Below are 17,939 nucleotides of genomic sequence, written 5' to 3' on the forward strand. Positions count from 1 at the left end.
TGTTGTGAATCCCCTGAAAATTTGGTCACGAGCCGCCACTGGTTTTTACTTTAGTAAGGGGCTAATTTTTATATCATACTCATTTTCAAGTTTCAGGACACTGTACTGCAGGCTTTCAACACTAACTGCCTTTAAGACCAAGTCATCGGAGTAGGCTATATTCCTTACTACATTTCCGCCTAACTGAATCCCTCCCTGCCACTTTATAACATTCAGCAGATTATCCATGTAAGCTATGAACAAGAAAGGTGAAAGATTATAGCCTTATCTAATCCCTGTAAGTGCTTTGAACAAAGAACTCATTATAAGATCAATTCTCACTGCAGCTCAAGTGGCAATATCAATTCCTTGATTGCTTTTAATAATCTGTCCTCAATTCCATAGTCTCTCAGTATGGTGAACACCTTTTCCCTCGGTACTCTCACTTCTAGATCTATGAAACGTAACTGTCTAGTCCTCTCATTGCATCCTTCAGTTCCCAAGGTGCACATTGAAAATATGATCCTGACAGCCCCTCTGTAGTCTGAAACCACACTGGATTTCATCCAACTTACTCCGAAACACTGAATGCACCCTCCCTCCCAAAAGGCCAGTGAATACCTTGCCTGGTGTACTGATCAATGGGATACCTCGATAATTGTTGCAATCCTTCCTGTTGCCTTCCGTATAGACAGGTTAGAATTAGTGTTTTTGGCCAATCAGATAGTACCTTACTAACGCTCCATGCTAATCTTATTACTCTGTGAGGCTATTTTGTCCCTGTCTTCCTAAATTTCACAATTACAGGTCTAATTCTTGCTGCCTTACGACAGTGGAGTTTATTTACCGCCCTTCTCACTTACTGAAGCGTAATTTCACCAAAATCATTGCCCTCCTCCCGATGAGCTCCGTTGTTCACCACTTTTGCTATCGTTGCTGTCTAAAGAGTTGTCATCTAATTTATCATCTGAATCAGTGAGATGAAGAATAGTTTCATCATCCAATTGAGCGCGATTAGCCATTATGTCTTTAACTCTTTGGAGATTTTCTGCGCGTATTCGTTTGCAGACAGATTTCACTGCCTCTATCCTGGGCCTAAGGATATTTAGTTCACCACAGATCAGATAGTGGTCTGTATTGTACTGGTACTAAATGGATCAATAATAATAATAATAATAATAATAATAATAATAATAATAATAATATAATATAATATAATATAATATAATATAATATAATATAATATAATATAATATAATATAATATAATATAATATAATATAATATAATATAATATAATATAATATAATATAATATATAATACTCTGTTACCATTTGTCACAGGCACGGTTAGATTATGTAGTAAAATATTGAGAATAATATACACCATGCGCCGTCACCAGAAATATTTCCTTTTATGCCGAAAACATTTTCAAAATATTCCTTTTACCTGTCCAGTGATTCTCTGAGATCTGTTATGAGTTCCCGTGATTTTCCCAAAACACTATTCAATTTCTTTTTCCTTCACTTTTTAAGATTATTTATACAGTCTGGATAGGTTTCCTTGCCAATTGACTTAGCCTTGCCAGATTATTACTCAAATCTGGCCGTGACCTCTTCTTGAATTCAACAATTAGTTGTTTCACTCCGTTTCTTTCACCTACGTATAGTTCCCTGTCTGCATTAGTCGGTTTTTTGGAGCCATATCTGGTACGCCTTCCTTTTAAGTTTACAGACTGCTCTCACTTCATCAGTCTATCAAGATATTTGCATTTTTCAATTTCTACACACAGTTGTTCCTAGTCATTCCCTTGCTGTTTCTACTACAGCATCCTTCTATGCCTCCCATTCTCTTTCTATGTCCTGAACCTGCTTGTTGTCCACTGTCTGCAACTTTTTATTAATCATCTTCATGTACACTGACTGACAGAGCAAATGCAACACCAAGAAGGAGTGGTCAGAACTTTATGCCAATTGCAGGGTAGACTGACGTCACTGAGGTATGCTCATGATGTGAAATGCGCCGCTGTGCTGCGCACGTAGCGAACGATAAATGGGACACGGCGTTGGCGAATGGCCCACTTCGTACCGTGATTTCTCAGCCGACAGTCATTGTAGAACGTGTTGTCGTGTGCCACAGGACACGTGTATAGCTAAGAATGCCAGGCCGCCGTCAACGGAGGCATTTCCAGCAGACAGACGACTTTACGAGGGGTATGGTGATCGGGCTGAGAAGGGCAGGTTGGTCGCTTCGTCAAATCGCAGCCGATACCCATAGGGATGTGTCCACGGTGCAGCGCCTGTGGCGAAGATGGTTGGCGCAGGGACATGTGGCACGTGCGAGGGTTCCAGGCGCAGCCCGAGTGAGGTCAGCACGCGAGGATCGGCGCATCCGCCGCCAAGCGGTGGCAGCCCCGCACGCCACGTCAACCGCCATTCTTCAGCATGTGCAAGACACCCTGGCTGTTCCAATATCGACCAGAACAATTTCCCGTCGATTGGTTGAAGGAGGCCTGCACTCCCGGCGTCCGCTCAGAAGACTACCATTGACTCCACAGCATAGACGTGCACGCCTGGCATGGTGCCGGGCTAGAGCGACTTGGATGAGGGAATGGCGGAACGTCGTGTTCTCCGATGAGTCACGCTTCTGTTCTGTCAGTGATAGTCACCGCAGACGAGTGTGGCGTCGGCGTGGAGAAAGGTCAAATCCGGCAGTAACTGTGGAGCGCCCTACCGCTAGACAAGGCGGCATCATGGTTTGGGGCGCTAGTGCGTATGATTCCACGTCACCTCTAGTGCGTATTCAAGGCACGTTCAATGCTCACCGCTACGTGCAGCATGTGCTGCGGCCGGTGGCACTCCCGTACCTTCAGGGGCTGCCCAATGCTCTGTTTCAGCAGGATAATGCCCGCCCACACACTGCTCGCATCTCCCAAAAGGCTCTACGAGGTGTACAGATGCTTCCGTGGCCAGCGTACTCTCCGGATCTCTCACCAATCGAACACGTGTGGGATCTCATTGGACGCCGTTTGCAAACTCTGCCCCAGCCTCGTACGGACGACCAACTGTGGCAAATGGTTGACAGAGAATGGAGAACCATCCCTCAGGACACCATCCGCACTCTTATTGACTCTGTACCTCGACGTGTTTCTGCGTGCATCGCCGCTCGCGGTGTTCCTACATCCTACTGAGTCGATGCCGTGCGCATTGTGTAACCTGCATATCGGTTTGAAATAAACATCAATTATTCGTCCGTGCCGTCTCTGTTTCTTCCCCAACTTTCATCCCTTTCGAACCACTCCTCCTTGGTGTTGCATTGCCACTGTCAGTCAGTGTACTTCTGTCTAATATCCTGGTCTTGGAGATTTTCTACCCTTATTCTTTTGCAGACAGGTTTCATTTCTCTATCATGGAGCTCACTACAGATCAGATAGTGGTCTGTATTGTACTGGTACTAAGTAGGTTAATAATAATAATAATAATAATAATAATAATAATAATAATAATAATAATAATAATAATAATAATAATAATAATAATAATAATCTGTTACCATTTGTCACAGGCACGGTTAGACTATGTAGTAAAATATTGATACCGGACGAGTTGGCCGTGCGGTTAGGAGGGCGCAGCTGTGAGCTCGCATCCGGGAGATAGTGGGTTCGAACCCCACTGTCGGCAGCGCTGAAGATGGTTTTCCAGGGTTTCCCATTTTCACACCAGGCTGTACCTTAATTAAGGCCACGGCCGCTTTCTTCTCATTCCTAGGCCTTTCTTGTCCCATCGTCACGATAAGACATATCTGTGTCGGCGCGACGTAAAGCAACTCGCAAAAAAAAAAAAAAAAAAAAAAAATTGATGATAATATACACCATGAATTAGGGAAGAGACTGCGGATTTCAGTGGTCTCTGTGATAGTTACAGAATAATCTCAAGTACAACATTTTAAAACTTGAATTAAGAACGTTATACAAAAGAAGGGAGAGGACACCAATTAACAACCATCTGAGAATAGATTAACAGGGACTAAGAAAAGATCAACAAGTTTAACAACAACAAGAATTTTTCAGTGAGGAATTTGAGCCACATTTACAACCTTGAAGAAAGGTGAATCTAACTCGGAAACACAGTATTCAACGTTTAAATTACAAGACTGTCTTACAAAGAAAGGAAATGCAATGACACACAAATCTTAAATAATCTTACAAAACACAGAACCCTAATCGAAGGAGGGAAACAAGACGGGAACCAGGAGCATGACAGAAGGATTTATCCAGCGCAACACTTTATTAGAAATATTTGTAGGAAATACGAAGACTAGTTCACAGATGATAAAGTTAATAGCCGTAGATAAATGACCTTAAACATCCTTGCCCGTGCGCGTAGAGGTGCGCGGCTGTGAGCTTGCATCCGGGAGATAGGGGGTTCGAATCCCACTGTCGGCAGCCCTGAAGATGGTTTTCCGTGCTTTCCCATTTTCACACCAGGCAAATGCTGGGGCTGTACCTTAATTAAGGGCACGGCCGCTTCCTTCCAACTCCTAGGCCATTCCTATCCCATCGTCGCCATAAGACCTATCTGTGTCGGTGCGACGTAAAGCCCCTAGCAAAAAAAAAAAAAAAAAAAAAAAAAAACATCCTTGCACAATACTGGCAAAGTTCATGTATAAAAAACAAGATTTTGAATGTGAACTCCACGCATTCGCAAATAGTTCATGGCTGGAGAGATTGATAAACACGGCCGAAGTAATGCTCCAAGGTCGGTAGATGCAGAGTGGGTCTCAGCCCACAAGTGGCCACTGCTCGTCCGTGCTCCAGTAGCTCGGCACTCCGACCTGCCAACCGAGCTGAGGAGGGGTGGCCACCGCTCCACCGTGGCTCTGCACCTCTGCATTCGGGAGAAGGTGCAGAGCTGGAACTCAAGGCTGGCCCCAACCGTCGGCTGTCCTGAGAATGGTTTTCCGTGGTTTACCATTCTCCTGCACTACGGCTTCTAGTACAGGGCGCGGCCGCCAACACGCTCACATTCTCCGAGCATCTCTATCACCGTAAAAATATCTCTCTTCCTGTGAAATGGCGTCACCGTCTAAGAGACTCGCCTCTCCCTTCAGGGGAGGAATAAAAAACATTTTAGCAGTAGTAATGTAGCATGACGGCCTGAGGGAACTATGTCCGGAAATAAACAAATTAAAATGCCACTTTGCTCACCCATGATCTCGTTGGTAAAGTCCAGCTGGTCGGGAGATAAACACACGACGACTGCAGGTTCCTCCACCACACGAGAGTCGAAAGCAGGCCGAATTCCAGGTGAAGTGGATGGTTTTTCTATACAGACTGGGTGAGAAACGATGAGAAGAATCCGAGAATCAAGTTTGTTCCAGAAGGTGACATCAGATTGACGACAGAATCACATAGCGAACAGCTGAGATGAAGAACTGAGTGTTCAGATGTGTAATGGCGGCAAACAATGGCAGGAGGAAACAGCGTTCTGGACATAAAAATTCGAGGCAAGTTAGCATTTTTGCTGAATTTTCTTGTAGATTAGCGGTTTAAAATTCATGTGTTATCAATCTTGCTTTAAGATTCTAATTTTTGTGTACCTATGTCGGAACACGCTTCCTTGAACTGTCCGTGTGATAACTGCACATTATTATTATCGAACATTAAAGTATCATCAAAAGATTTCCTGATTACCGGCACATTCGTAACAGATTTCCTGAATTCTAAGTATGTTATGACCCCCTGTAGGTGCGGGGCGCAGGCGAAGAATACACCCACGGTATCCCCTGCCTGCCGAGAGAGGCGACTGAAGGGGGTGACCAAGGGATGATCGAATTAGATCCATGAGACTATTTGTAATTAGTACCAGCACGCGGGGAACACCATGGGTCGCTTTTACTTGCGTGTAGTACCACTATGTTAGGTACTCAATAGGTTTGTGTTTAGTAGCGACAGTGTGTGAATCAGTGAGTGTTTAACAGGACCGGTGATCAGTACCACTATATGAGTCTGTCTTGCCTATGGTTAGTACCCACTATGTGAAAATCAGCACGGGGTCGTACAATTCGCTGTGAATAATACACCTATGTGAGGAACACCATAGGTTTGGGTTGCCTGTAAATAGCGCCGCAATGTGAGAAATACCATAGGTCTGTGTTACATGTGTGTATTACATTACTTGTGAATAGCACCATAATGTATGGAATACCGCGACTCTACACTACTTTTGAATAGTACCGCAACATGACAAATACCACGGTTCTACTTTATTAGCGATGAGTACCACTACGAGGGGCCGTTGACCTGGATTTTGGACCCCTTTTTCAGTATTACTATTGTTTAACACTGCGGCATTACAGGTCGGATCCACTGATTGTTTTAAATTCATATCCACCCATTCATTCTCCATCATGCTTTGAATTCTGGCCAGTGTATGATTTTGGACTTTAAATTTGCCATTACATTTCATCTAATTTCTTACTATTAGTGGCCGATTACCTAGATTTAAGGCCCCTTTAAACATCTAGCATCATGGGAATCATCAGTCGGTGCACTAACATACGGCCACAAATAAAATCCATAATATCCTAAGGACCTCTGCGATGGAGTATGTCCAATTTTCAAAGTAAGTAATTAATATCACGTACATATATGTTTATAGCTAGTGTTTTATAGTTCTGGATGAGTTTTAATTTGCCATAGTTTCAGTCCGCATACAGACATAAAACTCATCCGCCCCCATAGGTCTAAAAGCCTGTACTGTCAACTCAATAAAAATATCTTGGAATGCTTTGTGAAAAATCCATGTTTACAGTACTAAAATTGTTTATTCTGTTAAGAATAACAATAAAGTTAAAAGTACATGTTTCATCTCCTATTTAGGGACATCTTCATCCATACAAATGAGGAACAAACCCAAAATACGAAGTATTCATACATTTTTAAATCGGGTATAGAAATGATATTAAATAGTTCTTTCCATGTAAACATATCTTGATATGTACGCTATTAACACATAAGTCTTTGGTAATAGATTATTCGTAAAGACACAGTCGAATGTACCACTGTAGAGCATTCTTAAATCGAAGGTAAACGTGAATTAAAGGTTAAAATTGATTCATAGCAATGAAATGTTTCTTCCACAAGTCGCATCTTAAGTGCAAAACATATTTAAGTCATTGAGTTAACAGATTAAGTATTGAGGATAAATAAAAAAGTCCCTATGGAGCAATGACATATGTAAGGTAGACGATAAAAATGCTATGTCCTTGAGATTAAAAGTATATTGGATTTTTAAAATGATATTAGAGTGATTTTATAATTGCTGAGTTGAAGTACATTAAAGTGGCAGTCGTAAGACATCGGAATATAAGCTCTATCTTGACATTTTTGTATTGGTTTTCCTGAGAGAAACCTTAATATTTAATCGTGTTAAGATGTGGGAGGGGAATTCCTCTCAAAGATTGTCATCATTATCACTTGCAGTTAAAATCTTGGGCTTTGGAGTGTAATTCTACTGGAGTTTGTGAAACGAATTCTAAAATAATGTGATAAATTATTATAAAATAGCTCAAAAAAGAATTGAAATTGTTTATGCTATCCGAAATGTTGAATGTTTCTGAGTACCGGTACTTACTTCGTTACCTATCAGCTTGTGGACAGCCTTGTGTTAGACTGAGGAAAACTACAAATAAGGACTCAGTTTTAAAACAATTGAGGTTTTATATTTAACCACAAATAAAAATATTTTTCTTATAACATTTTCAGACAACAAACACAGAAGTACCATCAAACTCCTCTTCATCCTGGAGCCCTGACTCCTATGTAGTGAGATCCTATTCCAGTGGTGAGCAGCGTCTCCGTTGACTGAATGATGATTCCTGTAGCAGTTCTTCAGATATCTGCGATGTCCTACTGACGAATGTTGAATCTGAGTGGAGAATATGGCGTGCAGGGTAAGAGCGGGAAAGTAGAAAAAAAGGAGTGTGTGTCTGATGGTGTAAGTTGAAGGATACGAAAGTGGTTTTTAGGGCATCCAGTGCCGGATATAGCGAAAAATTCGAACTGGGAAGGAGTGGTGGTGAGGGTCGTACTGGATGGTGACGTCTAAGGAGTAGATCGCGCGGGCAACCTCGTGAATTGGAATTTAAGTCTCGAGTTATCCCACTATGGAGCTGGTGTCATTGGAATTAGGCACAGCATGACTGGACATCACAGCCGAGTGGTATGCAACTGCGGCAAATTGGCTGAATTCGGTGATGGTGGTGGTCTGTAGTCACAGAACAAGGGTGATACAAGTGGCCCACAGTAAAACAAGAAATCAGACGGTTCAACTTCATTAACAGCTTACGTATATCAGTCCATGTCTGAACATAACAACTAAGCCCACAGTTAACAGATACTAGTTGAACAACACCAAGGGACAACAAAACATTAAAACAAAAAGGCCTTCAGCTCAAGACTGTTTTAACGATCACCATTTCACAGTTTCCAATTTTCATCATGCATTTTAAGAAAAAACCTTTTAACTAACATTTTATTTTGTGTGTATGATGTTTTAAATTCATTATATATGTCTTACTGAGGATGATCCAATGCCAGGTCAAAACATATCTAAGCCTGTGTAAAGTTTCGTCTTAATTGACTAGGAGAATATCAACATAATTTTGAACAATTTTGTAAGGTGCTTTCACTGTTCAACTTAGTCGAGTACACTAAATACATGAGAACACTTACCATTGTCGACAGGTGATCCCTGTCCATCAACGGCACTCTCACATGCCATATCCTCTGCATTAACAGCACTCCCACAGAACATGGCAGGCACAGCATTTCTGTGCAGCTTTCAGCGAAAAAAAAATTCTAGGAAATGCTGTGCCTCGAAATGCTTCCCACGGAGACACCTTAATCCTGGACAGGTGGCGCTCGTTGGATCAACGTGAGATGTGGTGTGGTGTGGGGTACTTTCAGACCACTATGATTGAATTTTCTCCGAAAACAAAATTACTAATCTTTAAGCCTCATATATTGATGTACTGTATTAGGTTTATTAACTCAATAGCATATACGTATTTATACACATGGGGTGTCTTCCCGCATCGCGCTCACTTGTTTCTCTCCCTGGCCGCCTTCTGCGTGATGTCATGTGGTATGAGACAGCGCTCACCTGTCCTGCTAACACGTGTTACCACTACAGTCTAAAATGGTCATAACTTCTGAACCATTCATGCAAATAATGCCCTGACAAGGTTATTGTAATCCTTATAAAATACTAGAGGAAGTCAAACAGTTTATTTTGATGAGGAACTCGAGGATAATATCGAAATATTTAGTTAATTTTAAGGAGTTAAACTTTTTCACCGCGGACTATAGCATAAAATCTCCTCTAGAGGGCAACCGGTTGGAAACAGGCATATACCATAGCGGACTTTTTGTAGAGGTTTCTATGCTCTACAATTCGTACGCTTACACTTGGGGTCTATCGTTGATGGTTCACGCAGCGTAAGCCAAGAAAGCAAGTAACCGACCTACATTTTTGTCTCTACGTATTTACTGAATATCGGATCACGGATACTGTATTATTAACGAGCCTCAAAATATATTCAGAAATATAAATTATTGACACATAATAATGTTATTGATTTTACGTCCCACTAACTTTGAATTTGAGCATCTTCACTACCGGACTGAGACAGAATCGAACCTGCCAAGTTGGCTAAGATGGCCAGCGCTCTACCATCTGAGTTGCTACTCAGCCCAGCTATTAGCACATAATAATTTTTTAGTGGTTCACTACGAGAACCGTGTTCGTGTTGTCAGTATCTGACGTAGAACCGCTGTACTGATTAAAATGCAGTCAACATATTATGGAAATGTGTGCGGCGCTATAAATTGTCGGCATGTAAAAGAACTCCCGTGGGACATAATTACGGCACCTCAAGTCTCAGAAAACCGTAAATGTTGTTAGTGAGACGTAACACAAATAACATTATTATTATTTTACAAATTATAAAGACAATAACGACAACAACCATCATAGCCAGTTAGTTTGCTACTGTGATGGTATAACAATACTTCCTCGTCAGCAATGCCTGGTTGTTGAAACACTTTGTAATAAACTCTTGAATATCTCTATTATTACAGCTCGTACGGTAAAAAAGGTGTCACCGGGCGAGTTGGACATGTGGTTAGGAGCGCGCAGCTGTGAGCTCGCATCCGCGAGATAGTGGGTTCGAACCCCACTGTCGGCAGCCCTGAAGACGGTTTTCCGTTGTTTCCCATATTCACACCAGGCAAATGCTGGGGCTGTACCTTAATTAAGGCCACGGCCGCTTCCTTCCAATTCCCAGGCCTTTCCTGTCCTATCGTCGCCATAAGACCTACCTGTGTCTGTGCGACGTAAATGAACTAGCAGAAAAGTGTCAGATATAAATGACTGAATGAAAATCATATTTTCCTTAATTATTATGTGCTAATAGCCGGGCTGAGTAGCAACTCAGATGGTAGAGCACTGGCCTTCTTAGCCCAACTTGGCAGGTTCGATCCTGTCTCAGTCCAGTGGTGAAGGTGCTCAAATACATAAATGTAGTTAGTGGGACGTAAAATCCAATAACATTAACATTATTACCCGTGCTAATAACATATTTCTGAATATATTTGGAAGCTCGTGAAATAATACCGTATCCGTGATCCGATATACAGTAAATACGAAGGAGACAAAAATGTCACGCGAGAAGAGACCTGTTACTGGATTTCGGTTATTTCAAAATGGGGCTTCACACATCCCAGTCATGAGTGGTTAAAAACATAGCCCAGTTCGAAATTGCATTGGGTGTGTTTCACGGTAAGACTGTATCTAGATGCAAAAACGATATGAAAACTCTTGTACCTAAGTCAAAATTTCCAGTATTCAATGACAGAATAATTTGTCTCTACGTAAGGACCAGGACATTTATTAGGATATGGCATTTTAATGCACAGAGTAAGGAGCTGGCACTGAGAAAATATGCCAATAAGAAGGATAAGCTTTGGGCTGGTTCATCAAGTAATTAAGTAATGTGACCATATTTTCTCAAGCTGAAAACGGGACACTTATCAACTGACTTTAAAAAAATATTATTTGGTCTTTGGTCTATAAGTTAAAGCAAATAAAAAACTATAAGTCTGTTTATCCATTTATTACAAACATAAGGCAAAATTATCACAATAGGCCTAATGAATAAAGAACATTTAAAGCATTACAATTACTATAAAAATCGTACATTTTACATCATGTTATACAGTTAGCGTAGAGGACATATTTTTCTGAAGAATGGATTTTCTTCAGAAGTTTCTCATTTTGCTTCAAGTAATTGAAAAACTCCAAGCAACTGTATTTTAGATTGACTTTGGTAAGCAACAATGCTTTCATCGTTCCAACTTTTAATTGTTTTTTCTGATGCCCATATTTTGTTCATACTTGCAAAAACTCTCTCTACAGGTGCATTAGTACCTGGCAAGGATAACACAAATTCTACAACCTTAGAAAAAATACTGAATGATAGTTTCTGAAAAGAGAAATACTGAAACATTTCTACCCATCTCAGATGGGCTCCTTTTCCTTCATTATTCCATTGAGTGATTTTGTATGCAGTAGCAAATTGCTTAACATAAACAAATTCACTGAAAATAGCATTATCATCAACATTTCATTCTCCAGACACAATTTTAATCGTAGGTATACATATTTCAACACCATTCCATTTCAGGACATTGTTAAGCAAGATCCATTCAAATTTCTTATATACTTCAAATCTGTCAGTCGAGACTTTTAAGTATTGTATACATGAATCCCTCTCTAAAGAACCAGAGAAACAAGTAAATGCCATTTGGTCCTTGTTTCAATGACGGTGAAATCCTGACATTCATCTCCCCGCGGTAGAGAGGGGGCAACGACTGCATATAAAAATAATATTTTATATGCAGGCGGCTAACGAATGAAGGGACCGATTATCTCCCGGTATAAGGAGATCCCCTATACCAAGTGCCAACAGTCTCTTAGTGAGTGAATGAGCGGGTATGGGTAAGGGCACTCTATTGTCCTGGGGACAAGAAATTGTTCCCAAAGGTGGAGGAACCAGTTTGGTCAACGGCATTAGGATGTAGAAAGCAACGGGAAACCACTGCATAAAAGCTCCTGAGAGATATTCCAATAAATCCACATGGCATGACTGCAACGTCAAGATCGGAGCTGGCCGTGTGGATCGTCTACCTCCGTTTGGAGACGACGGCTTAAGAAGAAGAAGATACATGAATCATAGAAACTATTAGCAATTTTTTTTTAAATCCTCTACTTTCACCTTACCCTCATCTTGTAGTTCATGCAAAGCACATTTTACAACATCTGGGATAAAATTGTTCTCCTTTTTCTGAGTCATATTTACTTTCAACATAGAAAGTGCCATGGCTACTTCAACTCCTCTTGTTAACTCACCTTCTACCTGGAGAAGTGCCTGGTGGAAAGTTATAGCTTGGTTGTGCAGAAAAAGAATAACAATTTTCAATGCGTTTTCAAAAATATCTTCATTATCATTGGACATTTTTCCTGACTCAGAAAATATGACCTCAGTCCTTCAAAAATTGCAAGAACTCTTCCGAGTGCTGGCATCAACGCTAACCACCTGGTGTTACTATAACCTAACAATTTCCTGTACTCAATCTCAGCAAAATTGCAGAAATCCTTTAGTGATTCTACTCTAATAGTGTATGAGTAAAAATGGTAATATATTTTGTGAATAACAAGTTCTGCATCGATAGGTAAACAATCAGCAGCAGTCTTAATTGTGTAGTGCGCTGCACATCCAACGCCAAGGATTTCACGATGTAATAACATCCTAAGTTTGTGGAAAATATTTCTGGATCCCTTACGTGCTGTCCCACCAAAATTACTATTAGTATTGTCACCACAGAATGCAATTATCTTGTTGTAAAAATGTTTTTTGCAAACACGTCAATCAGATAATCGGTAACAATATCTGCTGTTTTGCCAGGACGTTCATCAATTTCCAAAATTCGAACACGGACACCGTGTAGTGGTAAAAAGTACCTAACCATAACAGGAAAAATATTTTTCTCCCCACGATTAGAAGCATCTATAAACACTGTAACAAACCTGAATTCATTCAGTTCCTTCTGCAATATTTCATAAGAATGAGGTGCAAGTACTTTCGCAACAATGGTTTCACACTTCGTACGACCGCAAGAGAATTTCTGTTCAAACCAATTTTTTATTAGTTTCGAAGCACGGTCATTTGAGCGGAAGCTATGATTTTCTTCAACCCTGTAGTAAGTCCAGGCTCCTTCAATTGCAGCCAAGTGCAGTTCACGGGCTGTTGCTGAAGTTGGCCGAAAAAAATGAAGTTACACTTTTGGATGACAATGCTGCAATTTTAGTTGTTGTTCAATGTCGCTTTTCCCTCCATGGGACACAGAAAATTCGGTGTTACAAATGGCGCAACGAACATCACAATCACAATCGGTCAGAGTCTTCTTTATGAACGTGTACCTACGATAGAAAATAAGTACTTGTTGATCTATACATAATTAATGGGAGTTGAATTGCATTAAATTCGCTATAAATTCTAAGTTAATAAGGCACTTACCTTTTTTGCAACGCAGTAGTGAACATACGTTTTCGTTTCGGCATCTATAATCCTGCATCATACGACACTCCAACTGCTGTTGTTGAGAGAATTAACCAGGGACTCGCTTCAAGCGAGGAAAACAAATGCAAGTAGAGTAGCAGGGTTGCCATATTTGTTGTTGTCCGTAACGAATATTGTCACAGCCTCCTATATACCCTCTTTACTCTTAGCTAGCTTAGTTGTTATGGACATAAAAACAGTTACCTTGCCATACACGAATTTCAGTATCTATAATAATTTAAAATATTACTTTGACGAAAATAGAGACTAAAATTAAAATTCATTTTCTAACAAAACGGGACAAAGAGGCGTCTCGGCAAAATCTGTCGGGACACCGGGACAACAGATTGAAAAACGGTACTGTCTCGTTCAAAACGGGACATCTGGTCACTTTAAATTAAGTCTTCTGACACGTACGTTTTAATACTTTAATATAATTCCATAAAGATGTTGATACGATGCATATTTTCCTATGCCATTTGATATAAATATTTACTTCATCAGGAAATAAATTCATTATTTTGAGTTGCATGGCAATGTTTTATTCCTTATCGGATTATATGTCATGCATTTGATAGCTGATGTTCCACCTGCTCAACATGTGATGAAATTGAACGCATTTTCGCGTTTTTAAAGCTACTGGAAGTACCGTTACTTATCGAATCGGACTAAACCAGACTATTATTTGATGAAAGATTGAGAAGATGTTTCACAGGCACGAGAACTGACAGGCTTGCTGTACTGTGAACCTTACTCGCTATCGTTCATATCGCGTGACGTCATAGCACTCCAGCCAATGGAAGCTTCAACCGCCGGAGTAACCTACCTAGTAGTGTAGTTACCTTGATGTATACATCCAGCACTAATTAGCTTCACAGCATTGAATATATAAACTTGTCAGCATACGAATAACTGAGTTGAAGGGTGAAAGTTCCTTAAGGGAATCACTAGGTTTCCTAGGTGTTAATACAAGGAAACATCTTTATTGGAGTAATCACATAAATGGGATTGTAAATAAAGGGTACAGATCTCTGCACACGGTTGTGAGGGTCTTTAGGGGTTTTAGTAAGGATGTAAAGGAGAGGGCATGTAAGTTTCTGGTAAGACCCCAAATAGAGTATGGTTCCAGTGTACGGGACCCTCACCAGGATTACTTGATTAAATAACTTGAAAAAATCCAAAGAATGAAGTAGTGGTGGTGATAATTGTTTTAAGAGGAAGAACATCGAGGCAACCATTCTCTATATAACACTAATCACAAAGGTAATTGAACGGTATCGGACATTTCGAAAAATGAAGGTATCGGCCAAAGAAAGACAAGGGCCACGAAGGGCATGAAAATGGAGGACTCCCTAGGTCTCGAGTGCTCTAATTCCGTTGGGTCAGAAACGAACAATAGTTGCCAAAGGATATTGGATGGATGAAAGTGAGGAGCCTGACGCAAGTAAGTGGAAGCAATGCCAGGGCTCAGCTAAGTGCCGCATAGTTCAAACCATGCTCCTAAGTTAAGAGCCCATGGGGCCCTTTTTAGTCGCCTCTTACGACAGGGTGGGGTTACCGTGGTTGTTATTCTACCGGCCCCACGTATCATGGCGGATAAACTACGGTAGCAAACGAGGCAGCCAATGGACACGTCCTACGATACCATAAACCGGTAGCAATTCCACAAAATTATGTATGGACACTGTAAAAGGAATTAATTCGAGAAAAGTGGAATGAACAATGACGCCAATCAGCAAAATATAAAGGTAAACATATTTACAATATCCAAAATACAATTGCAACTAAACCGTGGTTCGCAAAAGGACGGTACACCAGACGTCATATAACTGCTATCGTACGACTTCGGTGCACCTGAACATCTATATCGTTTAAAGGTTAAGGATAACAACCAGTGTAATTGTGGTAAATAGATCGGCACTATAAATTATATATTGCTTCATTGTGATAAGTATCAAAAACAGCAACAACAACATTTCATTTCCTATTTAATATCAATAGGCTTTCAACTTCCTCTAAACGTTTCTTGTTTAGTGTATCATCCGACAGTTCAACTACCAGAGTTTCTGATATCACGATTTAATATAGACGATCCTGAATCCCTTATTTGTGACCTGGTCATGTTTGTGTGTGGCAGTAAGACACTGGCGTGAAGATGTCGAACCCTGTGTTCCTGTGATAGATAAAGGTAGTTAATCTAACAAATGTATTTTATTTGTTACTAACAGTACGGTCCAAGAATACAATAATCCTAAAGTATAATACATAAGCAACCTCTCCCAATTAAAAAGTTCGCTCTTCCGTTTATCAGTACCTTCGATTAGTAATACCTTTATAGTGACTGGACGTAGTGCGCAGAGCAGTGTCCAAATAAAAACTAAGAAGATGAAGATACTCTTAATATGAAGTGTCGGGATGGGTCGCTTGATGCAAAGCTCTCGATGCATTCTGAGCAAGCGATGCAGTACTTGCTCATAATGCTATCTCGATGTCGTACAGTGACGTCAGGCACATGAGCTCTTTGTCTCGAGGCAGTGCTGGGAAACGTATCGAGAGCTCTCGATGCATTTCGAGCAACCGATGCAGTCCATGACTCGTAATCCTATCTCGAAGTTCGAATCGGGACATCATGCGCATGCGGTGTGTTATCCCTCGACTATACTTCGCCTGCGGATCAACTAATGACGATGCGCCCATTTCTTTATAATCTACTCCCAGTCAACTTACAGTACATATCAATACTTCCTGCATTTTACTTATGCACTGTCCGCTTCCATGGCTAAATTGTTACCGTGTAGGCGTCTGGTCCAAAGGCCTTCAGGTTCGATTCTCGGCTAGGTGGAATATTTGATCCTTCATTGATTAGTTCCTATGGATACGAGACTAGGTATGTGAAATAAATAGTAATGAAGAGTGTGACGTATTTTTAAAATTGTATTGAAACCATTTTGCAACCCGACAAAGATAAAAACAGGTATGATAATAAAACCCAATAAATATAACCAAATGAGTACAAGAAGCAAAACACTTACCGTCGAGCAGCAGCAGCATTAACAAAACCAGCGTGGAGGGCACAGAATATAAGGAAAAGGGCTGGATCAAACTACCTACTTGAGGTGTCACCAGGTCAACATTACTAACTACTAAATGAAAGCAAGATTAATGTTTAAATAACTTGAACTTTACTTAAAAATTAGGAAAAATTTAAACAGAATTGATGAATGAAAACTGAAGAACAAATAATAAATTTGTAAATAACCGCTCTGAATTATGGCTAAAAATCAATTTTTAAAGCAATATATACACTGACTGACAGAGCAAATGCAACACCAAGAAGGAGTGGTCAGAACTTTATGCCAATTGCAGGGTAGACTGACGTCACTGAGGTATGCTCATGATGTGAAATGCGCCACTGTGCTGCGCACGTAGCGAACGATAAATGGGACACGGCGTTGGCGAATGGCCCACTTCTTACCGTGATTTCTCAGCCGACAGTCATTGTAGAACGTGTTGTCGTGTGCCACAGGACACGTGTATAGCTAAGAATGCCAGGCCGCCGTCAACGGAGGCATTTCTAGCAGACAGACGACTTTACGAGGGGTATGGTGATCGGGCTGAGAAGGGCAGGTTGGTCGCTTCGTCAAATCGCAGCCGATACCCATAGGGATGTGTCCACGGTGCAGCGCCTGTGGCGAAGATGGTTGGCGCAGGGACATTTGGCACGTGCGAGGGGTCCAGGCGCAGCCCGAGTGACGTCAGCACGCGAGGATCGGCGCATCCGCCGCCAAGCGGTGGCAGCCCCGCACGCCACGTCAACCGCCATTCTTCAGCATGTGCAAGACACCCTGGCTGTTCCAATATCGACCAGAACAATTTCCCGTCGATTGGTTGAAGGAGGCCTGCATTCCCGGCGTCCGCTCAGAAGACTACCATTGACTCCACAGCATAGCCGTGCACGCCTGGCATGGTGTCGGGCTAGAGCAACTTGGATGAGGGAATGGCGGAACGTCGTGTTCTCCGATGAGTCACGCTTCTGTTCTGTCAGTGATAGTCACCGCAGACGAGTGTGGCGTCGGCGTGGAGAAAGGTCAAATCCGGCAGTAACTGTGGAGCGCCCTACCGCTAGACAACGCGGCATCATGGTTTGGGGCGCTATTGCGTATGATTCCACGTCACCTCTAGTGCGAATACAAGGCACGTTCAATGCCCACCGCTACGTGCAGCATGTGCTGCGGCCGGTGGCACTCCCGTACCTTCAGGGGCTGCCCAATGCTCTGTTT

Source organism: Anabrus simplex, chromosome 13, assembly GCF_040414725.1.
Source record: "Anabrus simplex isolate iqAnaSimp1 chromosome 13, ASM4041472v1, whole genome shotgun sequence".
Classification (NCBI taxonomy): Eukaryota; Metazoa; Arthropoda; class Insecta; order Orthoptera; family Tettigoniidae; genus Anabrus; species Anabrus simplex.